This window comes from Spea bombifrons, chromosome 1 (assembly GCF_027358695.1).
Source record: "Spea bombifrons isolate aSpeBom1 chromosome 1, aSpeBom1.2.pri, whole genome shotgun sequence".
Classification (NCBI taxonomy): Eukaryota; Metazoa; Chordata; class Amphibia; order Anura; family Pelobatidae; genus Spea; species Spea bombifrons.
Window position 1 is genome coordinate 107,718,455 of NC_071087.1, and position 7,451 is coordinate 107,725,905.

Here is a 7,451-nt window from a genome sequence, read left to right on the forward strand (position 1 = left end):
GAAAGGCCGAGGGATTCAGGTCCCAAAGAGGGATTGTTCCTCCTAAAAGCGGAGGTATGTTTTACACATGGAGGTAATAAACCGTTCTTACTGCACTCATTTCACCAGACCAAAGTTACCGAATACTTATCCATATGCCCAAAAAGTTAACGTAATATTTTTTTTATGAATATGTCACCTATGAAAATGTGAATTGTTTACAAAAAACTATGTATTTTCCTTCTGCAGTATGGCCTACACTGGGCACAAACATTCCTTGTTTCTTTAAAAAGAATTTATACTACATTTTTACGGATCTTTTAAGTTATGTTAGTAAAATAGGGGACCCAACACTTCATAGATCACTGGATGCCATTTCCCTGCAAGCTGGATAATCATATCCAGATGCAGTGACATAAGGGGGAGACAATATACCCTTTTGTGATTTGGTCCAGATCATATTTCAAAAGTGCAAAATCAAAGCTGAACCAACCGTTCCTTTTTAATAAATACCTCATGCATTTCGTGCAAATAATGATGTCTCCAACTGAATCCTGGATAAAAGATACTTGTAGGCGCTAGGGATATGGTATTAGGCCGGCTGAAACAATCGGCGGGGATTTTGCATTTCAAGTGCCTTGTTATCCTGACTTGGCCATTCTAGTTATAAAGCAATATGCATAAAGCCATTGCGCAATTTACCGTTTTATTCATTTTTTAATGATGCAGTAGATATGGCTAGTTAGACTAAATTACTCAGTTTAACCTTTGGCCTGAAAAATTGATTTTTTTTCTGAATGATTACAATAGATAATTTGTAACCAATATCCAGTTGAGGCTTTAATCACCATGACATTGAAGTAGTTATAAAAACCATTTGTTGAAAGGATTAGGGAACTAAAATAACTGTTATGCATTCTGAATAAAAAAAATCAACAATGTAGGATAGAACCGAGAGTGGGTAACCTGTCCCACCCAACCGATTGAGGGAAAAAATTCCCATGATGCTCCGTCATCTATGTAGCTGCCAGTATTGTGGAATTTTAATTCATCACCAGCTGGAGGATTGCAATTTATCACATTTGCCATTATTACATTTTATTTGTATATTATTCATATAACAGATATATAATATTACAGAGTAATGAGAATAACTAAATTAAAATTGATAATATACAAAATGTACTATAACATTAGTGCCGAAAGAAACACCCCACTGGTTGCTATGGTTACTGCACCAGTTTTATCGCCTTGCACCAGAATATATTTTATACATAACTCTCATAGTTGTCCCCCCAGTCTCGGTATGGACCACCAGTTTGTCAAAAAACATGGGTTGTATGTATGTATGTATATTTACTACTAAGAGATGTACTTACTGGTTTACAGTTTTTAAAGTATTATAGAGGGATGGTATAATAATGACAGTCATATAATAAAATAGTATAGAAAGCCATAACTAGAGTATGTAGGTGCAGTGGGATATTGTTTAATTCAGAATTATAAGCAGAAAACAAATTGCATAATAGCCTTTGAATCCACATGAGTAGCTAAAAATAAAAAATAACTGCATCTCATTATTTTCATTATCACTGGCTAAAAAAGTAGAAAAAATGCCAAACAGTCATGCAGGGGTTGAGTTATTTGTGGAAAGAAAATAATGACCTTAGCATTTTTCACACAGGGCTTTCGTTAAGTAGATTTGCCATATAAGCAATTTATTTTTCACCGACCAGCACCTGTATATCTATCTATATATATATATATATATATATATATATATATATATATATATATATATATATATATATATATAGGTGATGTATAAACGAGATGAGTTAATACATCCACATGCTGCAGACACCAATTTATACTTGGTGATTCAAATGTCAGATGTATATATGTCCCTCAAAAATGGCTGACGTGGTAACTGCATGTCTTTAAGAACAGAGTAATTTGATGTCATATCTTGGTGCCTCGCAGTGAAGACGAGGGCTGTGGAAGGGGAGGCCGGGGGTCTGCCATGTGTCTGAAGTAAATACACCACTGCCCGGTTGTAGAGAACTTCTGATCTCACCTGTCCAGTCCACAGAGCTGTGAAGTCTATGGACTTTCGTACCGTTCCAGCACAGACCTCCATAGCAACTCACAGGTAGCAACACTCTGAAGTTTTGAAGGCTGCAAGGTGGCACTTCAGATAAAGAAGATACGCCTCGTGACCTGGGCTAAACTGCCCCCACACCCCATACCCTAGTGTCCCAGTTTGGACGTTTGAAATGTTGGGGGTTAAAGCCTTAACATCTTAAACACATTCCATTGCCTGCTTTCCTGTTATGTTTCATGTATCAGTGATACGATTTGCTTGCAAAACAGCAGGAAAGTAGCAGCTTGGCAGATCTCCCTGGATTAGTTTCTGTGTAGTTGATACACATCAAATACCCTTTTCCCTTCTAACAGGATTATATAAATTACATATAAATAACACTCTTCCAGTAGTTTTTGTATGCAGACTCTCATAATGTGCAGAACATATTTGGGCGCTTTATCAAATGAAGACTTCATAATATGATGATACATGGAAAGTGCAGAGTCGTGGTTTCCAAAAAGGAACCCTACATGATGCATGCATTACGAGTATCCTTGGCTAAAATAGGCTTATTACTCTCCCAAACCCTAATGTTAGCAGGGAACGTACGTAATTGTGTTTACAGACCGAATTATTGTAAACATGCGAGAAGTCCTCTTCACTTGTTTGGCAGTAAACAAGTCCTTGTAACTTGTCAGTAACCACCACAGACAGTAATGCTCTGGTATACAGGGGTGTAATGGATACTTCTAGCCCTTCTTGTATGTGGCCTAATGCTAAATAGGGCTATAAATGATCCTTTGTGCTAGGCTTTTGTCTACAGTGCCCAAAATAGATAATCAGACATCAATTTGTAAAGGCAGCCCAGAAACATGTTTGGTTCAGTCTTCATCCACTCTAAAACACGTTTCTTTCACACAATGACCCAGCTTCAGGGGTCAGAAAGTTTTGTTATCTGAAGGTGAGATTGCTGAGCAAAAAATTCTTGGGTGTTAAGCATAAAAGTGTTGATCCCTTATTTATGTAGGAAATTAATTACCAAGGGAGGGCTGGCTGTTTCCGGCTGGGGGGGGGTAGCCAACACCTTAATGATGTGTATATATATATATATATATCCACAATGGACAGGGACAGGCTGGGGATTAGAATCAGGCCATATATATAATTCATATCTGGCACCAATAAAAGTACATTGTACTCTGCCCACCAGACTTTTGTCCAGTTTGCTAATAGGCTTGCACAGGCCTGTGGACCTTACACCTTTGTTTTTTGTTACAATCTGATGTGCTTGCTTCGTTGCAGTGTTAAGTGTGCCAAAATCAATGAAGAGAAAGGGGGGTGGGGAAGCCATGCTCGACTACTAGGACCCCGCTCATCATCTACTTGCATCCCCTGCCAGAAGGAGGTTTGGCTCATTGGGCTTCAACACTGTCATTGATCTGGGGACCCCCTTTCTCCATTTTTTAACCAAAAGGCAAAAAGAGGGTTGGATTTAAAAATTGTATCACTAGATTGTAAGCGTGTTTGAGCAGGGCTCTCACCTGTTGTCTCTGTAAGTTGATTTGTTATGTTACATACTACTTGTTATGTCCTATCTACCCATTGTACAGCGCTACGGAATTTGATGGCGCTATATAAAACAATAAATAAATAATAATTTTCAAAGGAGAAAGCTCTCGGATGATGCAAAAGGTTCAGCTTCCAGGTACATTCTTCTCTCCTCTGTTCAGGTGCGAGTGAAACAGTGTACCTCTTCATATCTCCCCAATGGAGCCCACTCGGTTGGACTTCCACAGGACGAAACCTCAGTCTCATGGCCAAAGGAACCAAGTGTTTCCTCCTCTCAAGGCAATGTTCATCTATACTGTAGCTGAAAAATGACTAGAAAGCAATCAAAAGGTCAGCTTCATGAACTAGCCATATTATTGTTACAGTTAAATTACATTACCCTCTCTAGAATGAGAGCTTAAGGGCTTCCAGTTAGGATTACCCAGCACACAATGCTGAAGCTGTTTGTATACATATTTAAACTAAAAGGTACAATTATTCCATTAAGCATATAATTAGTTTCTTGATTGTGCGGTAAATTATGGAACAATTCCTCCAGATTTTTCCTCCCCAGGCATCCAAAGAACAAATCTATCAGTCCTACTTCTCAATTTCTAAGCATCTAAACATGCATCATACAACCAAGTCTCAGAGACTGTAATCCTCCCAGAGTTTTGGGATTCCTATAAATGGCATATAATCACATGCAATCAAGACTACAGTCCCAGCATATATTATTACCAAAACCTTTATTATGGAAACAGTGATGCACAACTTTTCATATTTGCCTTGTAATAACACTTAAAATACATTATAGCGTGAACAAGAAAGTCTATTTAAGATTAAGAAATAATAGAGACATCGTTAAACACTTTATACATGGATCTCTTAGAGCTCATGTCTGCTGTTCTAGACCACTTTAAAACAAAGCCCAGGACAGGGACGCAGAAGCCAGACCACCATTCATTGACCGTGAGATTAAAATCAAGAAATGGTTTTTTTTTTTTTTATTTTGTTGTATTTTTGTTTTTGATTTTTTTTTACAAAAAGAAAAAAAAAAAAGTTTTCCTCTCATTTGCACCATGTATGTTTGATTATTGTAGACAAGAGTGAAAAATAGAGGGGAGTCTTAATTTCTCACGCTTTTTTTTTTTTTTTAGCTACGGGTTGAGAACTTTTCTACTTGTTTTGCTGAAGATATCAGCTTCCCTGTGTAAAAATAGCCCCTTCCTTCTAAATAGAAAATCTCCAAAACCAAATTAACAAAAAGAATATCAAAAAGCACAAAGCGTGGGAAGTTGTAACATTTTAAGCTATGCTACACTGAAACGACATTAGCGTGCCTTCATAATGAGAAACTGATTTAAGTCTCTGTAAAAGAAAGAAAAACATTCTAGGAGTAGTAATGTACTAAAAGTAACCATTTACACATAATTACCTTGAATCAGCAAACAATAGGTCATTTAACAGCCAAAACTGGAAATGGCAAGCAGGATATTTATGTATAACAATAAATATATATTAAATGTCTTATCAAACCATAATAAATGTAGTTATTTGTGAAGATCGGTTTTGTGTTTTGTATTTCCAACCCATTGTAATTGGTTTTGGAGGTGTGCATGTATCCTTCACCTGGTATACTAGAGAGATACAACTAGAATTTATTCTGCCAGTGACCCGAATCACGTGTGTATTGTATATTCTATTCTAAAATAAAATAGACTTCGTCAGAAGAAGAAAAAAAGGGATACAAACAGAAATTACATTTCAACTTTTTTTTATTTAAACAAATGTCCCAAATGTAGCACTGTAGTGTTTTAGCAGCAACAAAAAGGCACATATGTTCCAAAGATTTCAGGGAATGTACAATACAGTCATTTTCACATACAAAAGGGTTTCATTGCCAAACTTTCAAGGAAAATACCCCCAAATCATGTGTGTGGCTCTGCTCATAGCTACAAAAACTGACAAAATAAATATGAACATGGTATTAACCAAGGCATTATTAGGATACTGTTATTACCATGTTACAGACTTATATCAGCATGTATCATTATATTAGCATTTAACAAGAAAAAGTCAAAAGAAAATTCACAATAAGAAAAGTCAAGACACTTTTTAAGCAACGTTAAATGCTACAGCATGGTTTTATACAGCTGTTCTGGGTTATTTTGCTGCATTGATGCGATGGGATGAGTAGAATATCTGTCCTATCAAACTAAATGATTAGGTTCCCATACTATGCCAACATCTTTGTAGCTCTTCATTCACAATAGTGTGCATCAAAGTATTAAAAGGCAGGCAAGATTACCTTTTTTTCCTTTTAAGAGTGTACGATTTTAGTGCAATTCTTGGCTGATGGTAACATTCATATTCCAAAAACAAAGAAATGGACATTCCAATAAAAGGACTGCACTTAAAATAACATCTAATATATGCTGTACATAAAAATGCTTAAATATATCCACACTGGGGAATGTCTATAAAATGCATCGTGCAGGAAAGCAGTGGCCTGTAATATAGAACTCTGTTAGAGGGAAATCATGGTACATTTTATTTGCATTCCTGTAATATTTCTGCCGTCTCCGTAAAGTAATAATACAGATCATTAATGCTACCTCCATCACGCGTTCTGAAGTTACCAGATTTTATTGGCTTCTAGAGAACAGTCAAAATGTAGCTAAAGGAAATCACAGGTGCATTCTTTAAGTAAACAAGCAGATACGATGAAGTCTTCTCTCAAATTAACATGCAAAAACACTTCAGATCAACCGAACAAAAATGCAATGACTTAATAAATCTCATTTATTCATAGAATTTCACCCATTGCATTGAAGGAACATATCATGTATTTTGCTCTATTTAGTTTTTGTTAAACATTTGGCTATAACAAAGGATATTGAGAAGCTCTACAAGTTGTCCCCTGGTCATCCTGATCTGCCAATCATCTAATCTATGATAGCATTGTTGGGCTGCAGTGGGATTCGTTGTAGGAATAAAGTCACAAGGCAGATAATAGATTTGGGGGGGATTCGAATACAGTGCCAATGTACATGCAAATACAGATACCCAGCGCTGCTTGTTGGCTGCCATTAGGAGTCAACAGTGGAGTGAGGCCAAGTAATATAGCAAATTGTGAACATTTCAGATGGCGCAGAAGCAGTTTGTTTCACAGCTCCATGGGGGATAAAGGGGAAAAACAGGCATGACTTTCCATATATATGTCTCTTGCACGCTACTCTTTGATAATCATACAGTGCTTCATAATGCTGGTCAGATGCTGGCAATGTAGGTGAATTAGCATTCCTATCCAATTGAAATGTAGAATAATAGGGTTTACTAAATGTATGATTCATCGAGAAGTAATGTGAATACTGGCTAAAGCATAAAAATGATGTGAAGTGTAGCACTGACAATGTATAGAAATGCTGAGGTGAGTAATTTGCACATTACAAAAAGTCACAAATAAACTAGACGGCCATGACTTGGGTTCCCAGGGAGAAAGTCTTCAGACTGCTACGCAGAAGTAAAAAAGATAATTACTGCATTACTATAAAAGCGAAATGGTAGAATTAGTACATATAGTTATACATCTATTACTCTGTAGCCCCGGGAACAGATGTATTCAGCATACATAAAGCGTTCCATTCATTAACAAATTGGAACATTTTTGTATACAGGAAAAAGAGGAGGTGGTTTAAAAAGACAAGATTAATAGATTAGCATTTCTAATTAGATAGTTTTAGGTTTTAAAATACAAGGAATTCTTCGAATTAAACATTAGAAGACAGAACAATTTAAGATTTCTACATGAAAAAGCAGAAAAATGAGTACAAAA